Here is a 13,594-nt window from a genome sequence, read left to right on the forward strand (position 1 = left end):
TGCATTTTTAATCCACTCACGCTGACTTTTGAGTCTTTATGCAGCAAACAGGGCAGCTCTTGACAGCATTGGGAGAGCAAAGGAGGCAGGCTGCTGTTTTGACACATTGTCAGCATAAAGATGTAGAGGGGGCCAGGAAAGAGAGGAAGGGGGGGGGGGGGGGGAGCACATTATATAAGATACACGCATCCCTGCCTCAGACTCAACAGGATAAGAACAGGAATCCGATTATGGCAACATGTGATATGGCGTAAAAAATAAATAGATGTCCTTTTAGAGCCTTTCACATCAAACAGCAGTAGTGACAGTACTTGGCTATTAAAATATTTTCCCACCACAACTGAAAGTAGATCAATTTGAGAATCGATGAAAACCCAAATTATATCAGAATTCTAAACACCTCACTTTTTTTGTTCTATTTAGAGCTGCACCATAACAGAAAAATATGCAGCATCCAATACTTTGAGATTCATTTCTACTACCTTTCATTTTCTGCTTTTTAATTTTTTCTGCCTTTTTTTGCTATCTTTTTGGGGGTGCAATTTTGTGGACATTTTTTTTTTAAATTAATTTATTTTTAATTAATCTCTCTGACATGTTGGAGGAATTTTATGATACATTTCTGCTTTTCCTCTTCCTTTATGGACATTTTATGGTCACTTTTTTGACATTTTTAGGCAATTAAAAAACAACAACTATATATTTTATCATCTACCTTTTGTCTCTTTTTCTGACAACTGAAAAATGTGGAGACTGACATTGTTTTTTAAATATTTAATTAGCCATTTTAAAACTAAATGATTAATTAATTTACATAATATTTTATCTAAGAAATTAAAATAATTGTGTGAAAAATTGAATTTTCTACAATTTCTTTTATTAGATTTCAGAGCTGCAGGTTGTTACAGACCCCTGATTTAGTGGGTCATGCATTTACTGCACCATGAGGACTAATTGGACTATACAAGTAGTTGTTGTGTACGTGTATAGTGTATGCAATTTGAAATTGAATAGTGACCACAAACAGAGTAAAATTCTGAACATCTCATTGTTTAACTAGGGCGAATACATAAAAACGTGAGCACTCCACACCCCGTCAGCACGAGGACGACAACAACGAAACGTAAGTTTAATAACTACGTTCAAGTTTCTATACAATCTTAATATGATTTACCTTAACCAGAAACCAGGTTACAAAGGTCACAAATGAAACTCTGCGATATAGCAAATCCGCAGTAACATAAACGTGAAGTATAGCGAGGGAACACTGTCAATAGATAGATAGATAGAATATAGCAGTTAGCTTGGCTAGCATCATAGTTAGAATATAGCAGTTAGCTTAGCTAGCACCATAGTTAGATAGAATATAGCAGTTAGCTTAGCTAGCATCATAGTTAGAATATAGCAGTTAGCTTAGCTAGCATCATAGTTTATTTTCATTCCGCATTTGTCGCATTAGATAAGCAGAAGATGAATGGCATTCTACTTTTTCCACTTCACTTTACTTTCATTTCTGCATCTTGCTCATTCAAATTGTGGTTCACATTTAAAAAAACAAAACAAGTCAAGGTATCACTGTATTAAAATAAAATATTTACAATGAAAAGTGTTGGCGGCAGGCATCACCAATATTCCGCCGCCCTGTTCTTGCCTCTAATTTCTTGCTTCTCTCCTACTTGTCAGTCAGGAAAATGGACTGTATGAGGATACGTGCTGTAGGGTGATTGTGTAATGCTAAATGACACCAACCACAGCTTTAGCAATTGACACATATACACGCACACACACACACACCCACACACACGCACCAGCTGTTCCATGTGAGACTTTAATAGGCTGGGCCAGAGAGCGTTAGTCCCCGTTTAGCAGCTTGTCAAAAATACACATCTTATCATTAATGGGATGATTTGAAATCATTATCAAGGCTTCATATCACTTCCTTTTGTGTCTTTATTCCCTGTGCCTTTGTGATTTGTTGATTACATGATTTAGATAAGATATTGCAAACAGCTCATTATCACCTTGCTGCAGCGTCCACACGTAGCAGACTCACGAACCTTGACATTGTGCTCACAATTTTGCAGCGTTAACCTTGTTAGATGTTTTGTGCTCAGATTTCAAAGCACAGCGCGTAGCCTCTGAGAAAATCGAACATCGCTACTTGCTCCAACGTTGACTTTGATTGGTTTTCAGTCTAATCCAACATGCTCATTTTCACAGTGGGGCTTTTTTGAAATAAAATCATTTTTCATGCCCAAATAAGATCTACAAATTATCTTCCCATATTCCGACAGTGGAAGTGGCACCAGAGGCACATTCTTTAATTCCTTTGCTCCCAAAAACGTATAAATACATTTTATTTTAAATGTTTTAAGTGTCCCAAAGATCTATTGATACTTTTTTTTCTTGTTTTTTTTTTTTATGCTAGAGCATACAGAAGGCTTTGATGCAGCCTTTCAACTGCAGAGAACGGCTAAGGAACTGGTAGTTATTACAAAAACGGCCAGCAGGTAGCAGCAGAGCAAAAGAGATCAACCAGGGCCATTTTGGGAAAAAAAAAGCTCATTTATCCACAGTTCTATACAGATTTGTGAATAATGATTCAACTTAGCTATATTCTAACGCTAATTGCCGCAAAACGGTGAAAGAAGAGACTCTAATCTTTCTTTAGGTGGCTTCCATGTTTTTATAGCAATAGAAACACAATATTCTGTGGGCCTTGCAAAATACGTCAAAATGCAGTAAAACAGCCGGGAGCAAACGGGTTTTGCTTCAGTGAAAATGGCTGGGAGTAAAAATAATTATCAGAGTTAGCTTAGTGCTAGCTAGCTAGCTAGCTGCTATGACAGACACGACACGGATGGATTTAAAACTTTACCAAAAGCGGAAAAAAAAACACCCTCGGTTCTGCCTTTGGCCAGTGTACAGCGAGGGATCCTGGAGTAAGCTATTTTAAACTGAAGATCAAATATTTTCCTTTGGTTGATGTTGACGCAGCTATATTAGCGTGTCGGCCGCATATGTACACTCCGATATGTGAGGTTTGGTTAGGGCTGGACTGGCCATCTGGAATACAGGGCAGACGCCTGGCGGGCCGGTGTCTTTGAGGACCGATGTGCTATTCAATTTAGAGGGAGCAGCTCATTAATCCATGAACAATATAGAGAGCAAACGGAACCAATAAACATGAGTGGTAGCCAAGGGTGGTCAGGAATCGGGCTGGGCTGATGGCGGGCCCAAATCAAAATGCCAGGGCCGATTATAAGTACAATGAGTAACCCATTCGAATGGATTTGGTGCTTAAATGGTAAACGTATATGCAAATGTGCATTTGGTGTGCACTGTGCATACACAATGAATGAATTCGCAGGCCGGGGCCACATTCCTTCAGTGGAAATGTACAGTGGAAATGTGCAGTATGACGTACAATAAACAACCCTCAAGCAGGCAACATGCATAAAATGCTGCCCGTCCGCACAAGCCACATTCCATGTCGTCCACCATTAACTTCCTGTTTACTCAATCTAACGAGACACATCCACATGTCTTGTTTGATCTTAACAAAATTTTTTAGAGATGTCTCGAAAGATCAGCAATCTGAAGTAAAAATAGTAAATGTGCAAAACAAGTGTGGTCAGACAACACAAACAGTTGCGTGGATGTTTATGCTGAGAGAGAGAAACTATTTGGATGATGTCACGTGTAAAATGGCCTAGATTTATTTATTTATTTATTTATTTATTGGACAATTCTAAAGTGTCAATGTACTGAGCTTATGTGGCGCTTTCTACACCATACGGTGCTCAAATCTACACTTTAGTGACTCTACACACAAACAAAGTTGAAGTTTACACAGCTATACAAAAGCTAAGTTAAATGACATACTTGCATATCCCTACATAAAACAAAATCATCTAATGAAAATTATTAATATTATTTTTAAGAAATAGTTCCTGGTTTTATATATATATATATATATATATATATATATATAGTTTTTTTTTTAAGTATTCAAATGTGATTCAATGAGCATCTTATGAAAGATTAAGCCTCATTCTTCGAGAAAAAATCCCCTGTACTCAGTGACTCACATCAAGTGAGGCAAACAAAGATGACTGTCACACCTGTTCTGATAACGCACCTCCAATTCAAAATAACACGCATGCTTGCTTGTCATCGAAGCGAGCCGGTAAAATGCATCGGTTACTGTGCAACCATTGTAGAACATTCCATGTTCTTAAAAGTTGATCATGAAACTTTTTTGGTTTGTCAAAATGTTTAGGCTAGGCCTCAGCAGCTAACTGCCGTAACTCATTGACAATTTGTCCAATCAATATAAAACTACCTTACTTGGAAAATTATTGAAAAATAGTGAAAAATATGAGTGTAGAAATGCCAATGTGGAGTAAATAGTTAAGTCATTCAAACATATTAGTAAATTTCTTCAAAAATCAAGTTGTTTGTAAAACCTAGGCTAAATGCTGAAAACTAGGCCCGTCAGGCGATTATTTTTTTTATTGTAATTAATCACATGACTTCACTAGTTAACTAACGATTAATCACAAATTTTATATCTGTTCTAAATTTACAATACCTTTTTTTCATACTCTTGTTAGCAAAAGTGGGAAAAAATGTTAAACTAATAGAAATAGTTATAACGTCTATAGCCGCCAATGGCAGTGAATGAGTTAATGCGTTTAAATTGCTCTACATTGGCAGTTCCATGGTTACATAAGTAGTAATAGCTTTATTCTTAAATTCTGAGTAAGTTATTATCGTTTGAGACTATGTCTGTGACGCTGCACCTGTTTACAAATCCAATTACTTTTTAAGTGATTCAGTTAAACACACAAAGATGCTTAAATAGCGACACAATGGTTTCCTCTGATTGGTGAGTGTCTCAATGAAAACTCACGAGATGACTCACCCCTATGAATACAAACCACAGTGAATAGAGCATCAGCAGGAAATACAAGCACAATTCTGTTCATATGAGTGTGTTTAGGCGTGTTCTGTTTATTCAGCATTTGCCCTCCGAAACATGAAGCTTACCTGAAGGCAGCACCTGCGAAGCTAAACATTTGCTTGTGTGATACCCAAGCGGCAATTATTTAGCGTGCCCTTAAACCTTAAACAAATCCTAATTAGTGTCATTCTGCTGTGAAAATGATAACACGGTTGTGGCTGCAGTTAACGAGAAAAGGGAGGACTATCTCCCACGGTAATTGACAGCACGGCGGATCTTTCAGCTGTGTAACCTGACAGTCAGGACAGCTGAAGGAATTTGACCGTTTAGGCCAGAGAGAGACACAATGTGAGGAGTAAAGAGAGACACATGCAATAATATGCGGGTCCGTACATGTCTGCAGGCTAGACGGTGTCAATCAGTCCCATTTTTAGACACATTGTCCTGTTCTCAGCCTGTTTCTGCGCCAGTGCTTTTCCCATCACAAATTCTTCCGCGAATACAAGCAGACTTCCACACTTGCGGTCATGACAAGGTTATCAGCTTGCTGCAGCGGGAACTGTTTGCATGAAGAGAAAATGATGGATGTGCGTTCTCTCGCAATAATGAGAGATGTGTGAATCGTTTCTTGCTCTTTATTTACATATTGAAACGTATAACAAGGGCAATTTAAAAAAAAAATTTTTTTTGGGTGATGTTGTGAAAAAATTCTCGATTTTATATTTTAGCTTTACAAAATATTTTTTTTTTCCCCATTGCATATTAATGGCCGTCAATTGTACGTCGATTCCATGTGTATATGTTGTAATATCAAAATTTACCACTAGATGGCAGACATTATTTAGTTGCGCTTGCACTGGGTTTTATGCTGCACGATATTTTTTGTGGGTTTACTATAACATGAAAGACAAAAAAGTACCTAAATAATATGACATTGTTGTTTAGTTATTTATTTATTTATTTTTTTGGTGAAAGCACAAAAAACTTTCTTGCATTCAATATTGGTTTGCTGTTCAATAGTTTTGTGCATTTTTTATATATATATATATATATTTTTTTTTTTTTAATGCACAAGACACCTTTGCACTAGGAAATAAAAATCACAGTTAAAGGGGGTTACTTCTTGATTGTTAAAATTCAAACCCTTTGTTGTTAAAGGCTGGATCTTTTACATGCATTAACAAATGTATCATAAAAAAATTATTTAAATATATCAAGAGCACATATTTTGCACGTATGCATGTATTTTGTCCAAATTTCAATTTAGTTTCATGCATCTGGTTAGGATGCATGGTCTTATGTGGCCCCGCAGTAGCACTGATTTAAAAAAAAAAGGAAAAAAAAGTGACCCCCCTCCAGCATTTAAGTCCCTGAAGAAATGATGATTTTAAATCAAAATGAAAAACAAAACATTTACACTGTAGTCAATGAAAAAAGCGAGATTCCACTTCTGCTATTCTGGGCAACATCTCCTTGTAACCATGGCGACGCTATGTAAAGCTGTTAACTTTTACACAGGACGTGAAAAGCACGCTTATTATCACCACATCAATACTGTGCAGACAAAGATGTGCTGGATATACAGCAGAAATCAATGCATAATTCCGAACCCAACTTGTACCGTAGAGCAAAGATCACTTGATTGAAGACACTAAATTGTCCTTGGTTTGAATGTGCGTGTGAAGCTTGTTTGTGTGCGGATAGCTCCAGTTTAGCAGCAGTATAAATAATCACACCGGACAACTTTTTATAGACAGGCATTTTGAATGAAATCAAAATAGCCGAGTAGGTTTCCTGCTACTGTGGTTGTGAGAGGTAGCTTGACTGAAAGCTGTGTAAATGTAATGCTGTTTATTTTGGGTCTGGGGCTTCATAAAAAGCGACTGTGGCCCTCCTCTCGGCCTTTTCGGAGTAAAATGAGCATAAAGCGACTCCAACTGCTTGACATGCGAGTGCTTCGATGTATCATATTAACAAAAGGTGTTCTGTGCACTGAGGCTGCAGTGTGTTGTGTCAAGTGTACAGCTGGGAGTATGTTTCTTCCTCTAATGATTAATGGGACTGCCTGTGGTGGCTGTGACACTTCCATTTGGACATTCGCACATATCAGGCTTCTGCCTTCGGGATTCCCCTTCATGTGGCGCCCCATGTATTCCTGCATTCCTCACATTTCTGATTACCACAAATTTACCCCCTCAACCCCCCCTTTGCTCAGTCTTGACCGGTGTTGGATTACCCATCCGTTGAACTCTACACGCATCCCGGGAAATACCTCTGCAGCTCCCTCGCGCCTGGATCTGAACAGTTAATTCCCACAGAAGCTGCAGTCAAATGCACCCAAACTCCCACTTAAACCCTTTTTTATTGTATCCAATCTTCTCGCTTCTCCGAGCTGATAGCCGGTGCATGTCACAGCTGCGCTCTGTGCTGACTACCTGCTCGGTGTGAGAGCTGCAGCTGGGGAGAATTACACGGCGCTACAAAAAGAAAAATGTCTGGCAAGAGTGCGCTGCAACATCATCTTTTGCTTATTAGCAGCACATGCTCGAAGCAAACACACATGTGCTAAGAATAAAGAAAAAGCAGGAAGTGAGATGCACTTCAGGTCCAGACTGCTAGTCAAGGCTACAGGAATAAGACAAACTGTATTTTTCACAGGGTTACTTGGAAGAGAATAAAAAAATAAAAAATAAAGTAGCCCAAGCACTTAAGTGTAGTAAGATTACTAGTCCCTGTAGTATACATTGGAGCAATGACAATGACAACCAACCAAATGCCAAGATTAAAAAAAAAAATTATAAAAATAAATAACTGGAAAAAATGAATGTATTTAATATAATTCAAAATATAAATACAAAAAGTAAAAATAAATCGCAAAAAAAAAAATGTGGAAATAAATACAAAAATAAATATATAAATCGATTTAAATATCTATCTATTTATTTTTATTTAATTTTTTAATTATATTTTTACATTTGTTTTTAGTTTCACTTAGTTTTCTTTTAAATTTTGGCAATTTTGGCTTTTGGCGGCAAAATGGAACGGTGATTAGCCTCCCAGTTTTCAGATTTCAGGCTTTCTCTCTTTAACTGTGGCTTTCCTGTGACGCGTTTTCATGGTCTCCCCGTTCCCTTATGTCAATTGACTTCAGAATCCGAACTGGATGGTCAATCACCGACATTGTTATTGGTTTGTCGACACAAAGTGAAAGGGAACGGCGTTCCAATCATGGCCAACAGCTGCCCTCCTGCGAGACATGGCCTATAAAAATATTCCGGATATAGAGACGCTCGCACGCAGGGCGATGTCGGTGAATCATCGGCTCATCATTCTATTCCGGACTCCGCGGCCACACCGAATGCTGCCACAATGCAATTATTGAGATATGGAATTAAATAATGCAGAAGATTAAAATCCGCCACAGGTGCATCTTTCTTCCACGCTCCATTTGCCTTCATCCCTGCATCTCTCAAACTAGTGACAACAAGGCAAGAACAGCTGCCAAACTGCTGATAGAGAGAGAGAGGGAGATCAGTACCAAGGGATAGTGACTACCAGGGCAAGAGACAAAATAGAAGCAGCTGTGAGTGGTCAAAACAGCTGATCAAGCACTGATAGCTTGACTTCCCACTGCAAAAGAAGAAACCAGAGATACTACACATCATTTTTGATCAACTACTACAATGCTAACACAGCAAGTTACACTTGAGGGTAGCTACACAACGACCTAGCGTGTGTTACAGAAAGACACTTGTCCTCATTAGAGTTAAAGGCTGACCTAGCTGACATTGGGTTGAAGGGAGGGATACACCCTGGAAATTCACACCCATGAACAATTTGGAGTCTTTAGTACTCGTTCACATTACGAAAACAAATGCGACTTGTAATGGGATGAACCGTCGGCTTGGATGAATAACTACTATCACAAGGAGCCTTTACACCGATCTGATCGATATTTATATTTTGCATTTATTTATACGCATTTAATTATACAAAATCAGTGATCGAATGTCATTTCATCATTTGAGGAAAAACAACCTATTTTTTCCGTGCTAACATAGTGTATACTGCGTATTAGCCCAAACGCTAATCTAATTTTAGCCTTGTCGCGTGTCATGGTAGCGGAAAGACTTTCCACTGGGAGGCGGAAGTTCCGTCTCCGCGCCGCTGAACATCCAATCACAACGTTAAATAGCGTTTGAGTATTTTTTTGTCTGACTGGTAAAAAAGACCGAAAACCATTTTAAAGAACTAGCTATAGTATCAAAATAGTCAATACAGTTTGCGTAAATAGGGGTGAATCTGTGCCACGCACATACATGATACGTACACGCAGCGTTCCACGCAGATAAAAAAGTGGATAATGTAACACAGCTAGCTTCCAATACGAGCAGGAAGTTGCTGGTAAGTGTATGGATTGTTTACAGCTGTTGAACCAAGATAGCATTAGTTTTAGCAAAACTACCAAGCCACCTGAATGATGGGCTATAATCATGAGAAGGAGATGTTTATCATTGCTTTAAAATACATTTGCCAAATTTTTCCAATGCATTTCAGTGGCCGTCAACTATAGAATAATTCTACAGATATATTCCTCAATCTTCTCTTCAAATCTGTGATAAAGTGTCTTTTTTTTTTTTTTCAAACTCGTTGATTGCTGATTGACCCCAAAAATCCTGACCCCGTAAAGCCTAATCACAACAAACTTAAAAACACTCCAAGCGTCTGTAAAACGGCGCCTTCGTCTTGGCGGAGCTCGAGTGGCGAGTCTCCCGCAGCACCTGTGGCCTCATTCCTTAAGCTCACATAGCAGCCCAATGACAGACTGACACCATGTTATGAGCGGAGGGCATGTCTGGGTATCACATTACAGACAAGGTGGGCAGCCACACACAGAACGGGGCGCAGACAGTACGTGAGCTGTTTCGAGCAGCCGCTCCTCATTGGGCCTCTTCACATCCCGATATTGCTTCCATGCTACACCACTTGAGCATAATTACAACGCCGGCTCACATTATGGCGGAAAATTAATCCTCTTAAGACTTTATTTCTGATTCGCCTCAAAGCGCTTATTGCAAAGCCTCAGGCGTTGTGAAGAAAGACAACTCTCGATTGTCTCAGTCTGGTTGAGCTCGAAGACTCCCCTTAACCAAAGGTAATATCATCCAGGTGAACAACTTTTTCCATTAACCTTTCCTGCCCTCCGCACCCTCAGGACTGGTCCAGTTCACAGCTGTGCGACAGCGTCACTCACCTCAGGCAGCCGGAGGGCCATTAGAGCAGACCTGCCATTTGCAACGGGAGAGCTAAGAGGTTACGTTGTTGTCAGACAAGTCCGGTGGGCTCAGGTGAGGGCATCTCTGCAGCATTGTGATGGATGGGCCTGAGAGCTCCAGGCTTAAACATCACCCTTTTAACTGACAGCTATGCACACCTGAAGCAACCCCCCTCCCCACCTCCCCACCCCCAGTTAATGATGTTTACACACATGCAAATTAGAAATGGCTGCATACCTCTTGGCAATAAACAGCTTTCTAAAATCTTTATACTTGTTTAGTGATCCACAAAGGGAAATTTTCTTCGCATGCGGACGAGAAATATAATAGCGGAGTATTTGTTGCACTCAATTACAGTTAGGATTTAGTGTCTTGTGTCTTGCTCAAGGGCACTTTGGCTCCAAAGCCAATTACTACTGCCAAACGTGAATACACTGTTTCCTTCCCATGTACATTCCCTAGTCCAGCGGTCTGCAACCTGCGGCTCTGGAGCCACATTTGGCTCTTTAGTCCCTCTACTGTGGCTCCCTGTGGATCTCTTTTTTTGTGTGTAGGAATTATTATTATTTTTACATATATTTTTTTATTTTTTAGATAAAATATTCTTCACATGAATTCATAATTTAGATATATTTTTTTTAAAGAATAAGTAAATATTCCAAAAAATGCCAACTTTTTAAGTTGTCGGAAAATGACGTTTTCATCATTTTCCGCCAACTTAAAAAGTTGTCGGAAAATGATGAAAACTTTTTTTTAATTTCTTTTAAATTATCAAAATTTTTCCAAAAAGTGATAATAAAATGTCCAAAAGGAAAAAGAAAATCTGAATTTTACCATAAAATGTCAATGAAATTGCCAAAAATGTCAGACAATTGAATAAAAAATGTAGAAGAAAAGTTCAAAAAGTAACCTAAAATGTCCAAACACAAAAGAAACACAGAAAATAGCGATAAAATATTTTTTAAATTTCCACAAATTTATGTTTAAAAAAAAGAAAAATGACAAAGAAAACATTGAAAAAGTAACTATGAAATGTCCAAAAACAAAAGTAGAATTCCCCCAAATTAACATTAAACGTCCACAAAATTGCCAAAAATGTCCGAAGTTTTCTGGCAAAAAAAGGTAGAAAAAATGTTTTTAAAATGTTGTTGTTTTTTAAATGCCATAAAATGTCCAAAGAATTAAGAAGAGAGGCGGAAAATGGCCATATGTCCATAAAATTGCCAAAAATGCAGAAAAAACAAAAACATTTATGAAAAACGAAGTATGAAAAATTACACACGCACACACAAAATAATAATCCAAAAACTAAAGACAAAAGGTAAAATAAAATGAATGTCAAGTAATGGATGCTGCATATTTTTTGTGTTGTGGTGCAGCTTTAACACAAATTCAGTTTCCTTCATCACAATCTTCAAACGTTTTGCAGCTCCAGACAGATTTATTTATTTGGCCTAAAAATGTCTCTTTTGACAAAAAGGTTGCCGACCCCTGCCGCAATCCCTCTTCCTTCAGGATTTATCTTTTATCATTTGAAATAGGAAGCCTGTAACATTTTCTTTCTTTATGCCACACACAAAAAAAAGTGTTTTGAGTCAGGTTTCTGGAGTTCAGCAAGTTCTTAAAAGTGTGATGGTGACCTGGCAGCAGAGAGGAACACGCCGCCTACTGCCTGTCTAACACCTCCACCGGTACTTTGTGGTCCTAGGTGGGCGGAAGCTGCCATGACAGAGGCAGTGAGGAAGGAAAGAAGGCAGCGCGGCAGGTGCTTACAGAGACTGTGATTGTGCTCCGAGGGGATGGAAGTCAAGCGGGGAGGGGGAGAAGTGAACCAGAGGGACATGAGAATACTGTAAACATATGCGGTCTGTATACACACACGCTTGGAGTCAGCCATCCAACCACAGTCATTACATCACCCCGTAACCTCCCCTTCACACCTAGGCTCCCGGACCTGACCCTAACCCTGTGCCCACCAGCCCCCACAGACCCAAGCATGGACGTCCAGCATTCCTCAGTCTGTTGTGAGAAAAGGTCGTCTGGGGATCAGGGGCCAAGCGGAGTCTGAGCCACAACAGGTCGAGGCAGGCCAGGCAACGCACGCAGGTCGGCTACTTTTAGCCCTGCCCCTGACGCGAAGGGCAAATCAAGCATCGCTTCACTCGTGAAGAATGAGAAGTGTGTGCGCGCCAGTGTGGATGTGTCAATAAACCCGATTATAGTCCAATCCAAACAGAATTAAGAGTCGAAACCTGCTCGCGTTTCCTGTTTCTTGTAGTACAAAATGTGCTGGTGAAAGAGCGCTTTGATAAATTGTTGAGGTTTTCACACTTACGCAACTTGGACAAACGTTTGAAAAATGTCACTCGTCAAGCGGCGAAGCAATGAAAAATGAAAAGAAAATGGGGAAGATGGAATTGGGTGAAAATTAGATTTAGAGGTGATGAAATGGCTTTTTCATTGGAAAAAATAACAGACATGGCTTAAGTGTTTTTTTCCTGGAGGATATTTTTGTCTTTTAAGACACCATTCAGGTCACCCTCAGTTAGCCTCCGACCATCACGCAAGTGAGGAAACACTGGCCTGTATTCTTTTACAAACGCAAGCTGGCCTGCTTGGCCTCAATGGAGCTTTGTGTGCCCAACCGATGGTGTTGAAATGACTCGGCGGCCATAACTGAGACAAGACTGGCTCCTGTCCTCCAATAAGAGGGCTTTGCAAGGTATCTCCCTAAAAAGGTGGATTCATTCGGGTCGGAATTGGAGGAAACCCTGCCCTAAACCGAGGTGCCCACATGTTAAGGGCACATGCATGTCACGTCAGTGTTCCGGAAGCAGCCTCCCAATTTCCAACGTGTTTTCCTTTCTTGCCCTGCCGCCGCCGCTAAGTGAGGCAACGCTGCTCCCAAAACACCCCATTAAAGTAACATTATGTAACTGTTTTCTTTAAAATAAGATCTTTATTTGAAATGCTCAGAATGTTGATGATACACTGATTACTAATATGGAGAATAGTGCACATGCTCCAGTAACACAAACCAGATTTTCCCCCTGAACCTAACCAGACCCAAAATAGCATTGACACATCATAACATGTGTTTAGTTTCCTATAGCATATTCTGCAACTGACTCTTTTTCTAATTAACACTTGAGGCAGGGGAGGAGAAGCAAAATACAGTATACCGTTCATTGTTTTTACGGGGACAATATAATAGACAATATCGGCTGTATGTATCATATTAAATACAAAACATTTTGAGCCCTCTATTTCATGAGTATAATATGTTGTGTTCATTAAAACCCTGATGTATATGATCTGACACATGCATTGCATGGATAATCCATTAGAGGGC

At 39.3% G+C, this 13,594-nt stretch overlaps 1 protein-coding gene and 1 long non-coding RNA gene across 2 annotated transcripts in view; one reads left to right on the forward strand and one right to left on the reverse strand.

Moving 5' to 3' along the window:
* spns2 (SPNS lysolipid transporter 2, sphingosine-1-phosphate) overlaps window positions 1-13,594 on the reverse strand; it is a 64,438-nt gene that overhangs the window by 29,738 nt on the left and 21,106 nt on the right. The window lies entirely within an intron of this gene.
* LOC147160794 (uncharacterized) lies at window positions 1,001-12,091 on the forward strand. The gene is made up of 3 exons (XR_015090379.1): window positions 1,001-1,123; window positions 10,182-10,314; window positions 11,951-12,091. It is a non-coding gene; the product is annotated as an uncharacterized LOC147160794 (long non-coding RNA).

Source organism: Leptonotus elevatus, chromosome 16, assembly GCF_054856555.1.
Source record: "Leptonotus elevatus isolate MCC_2025b chromosome 16, RoL_Lele_1.0, whole genome shotgun sequence".
Lineage (NCBI taxonomy): Eukaryota > Metazoa > Chordata > Actinopteri > Syngnathiformes > Syngnathidae > Leptonotus > Leptonotus elevatus.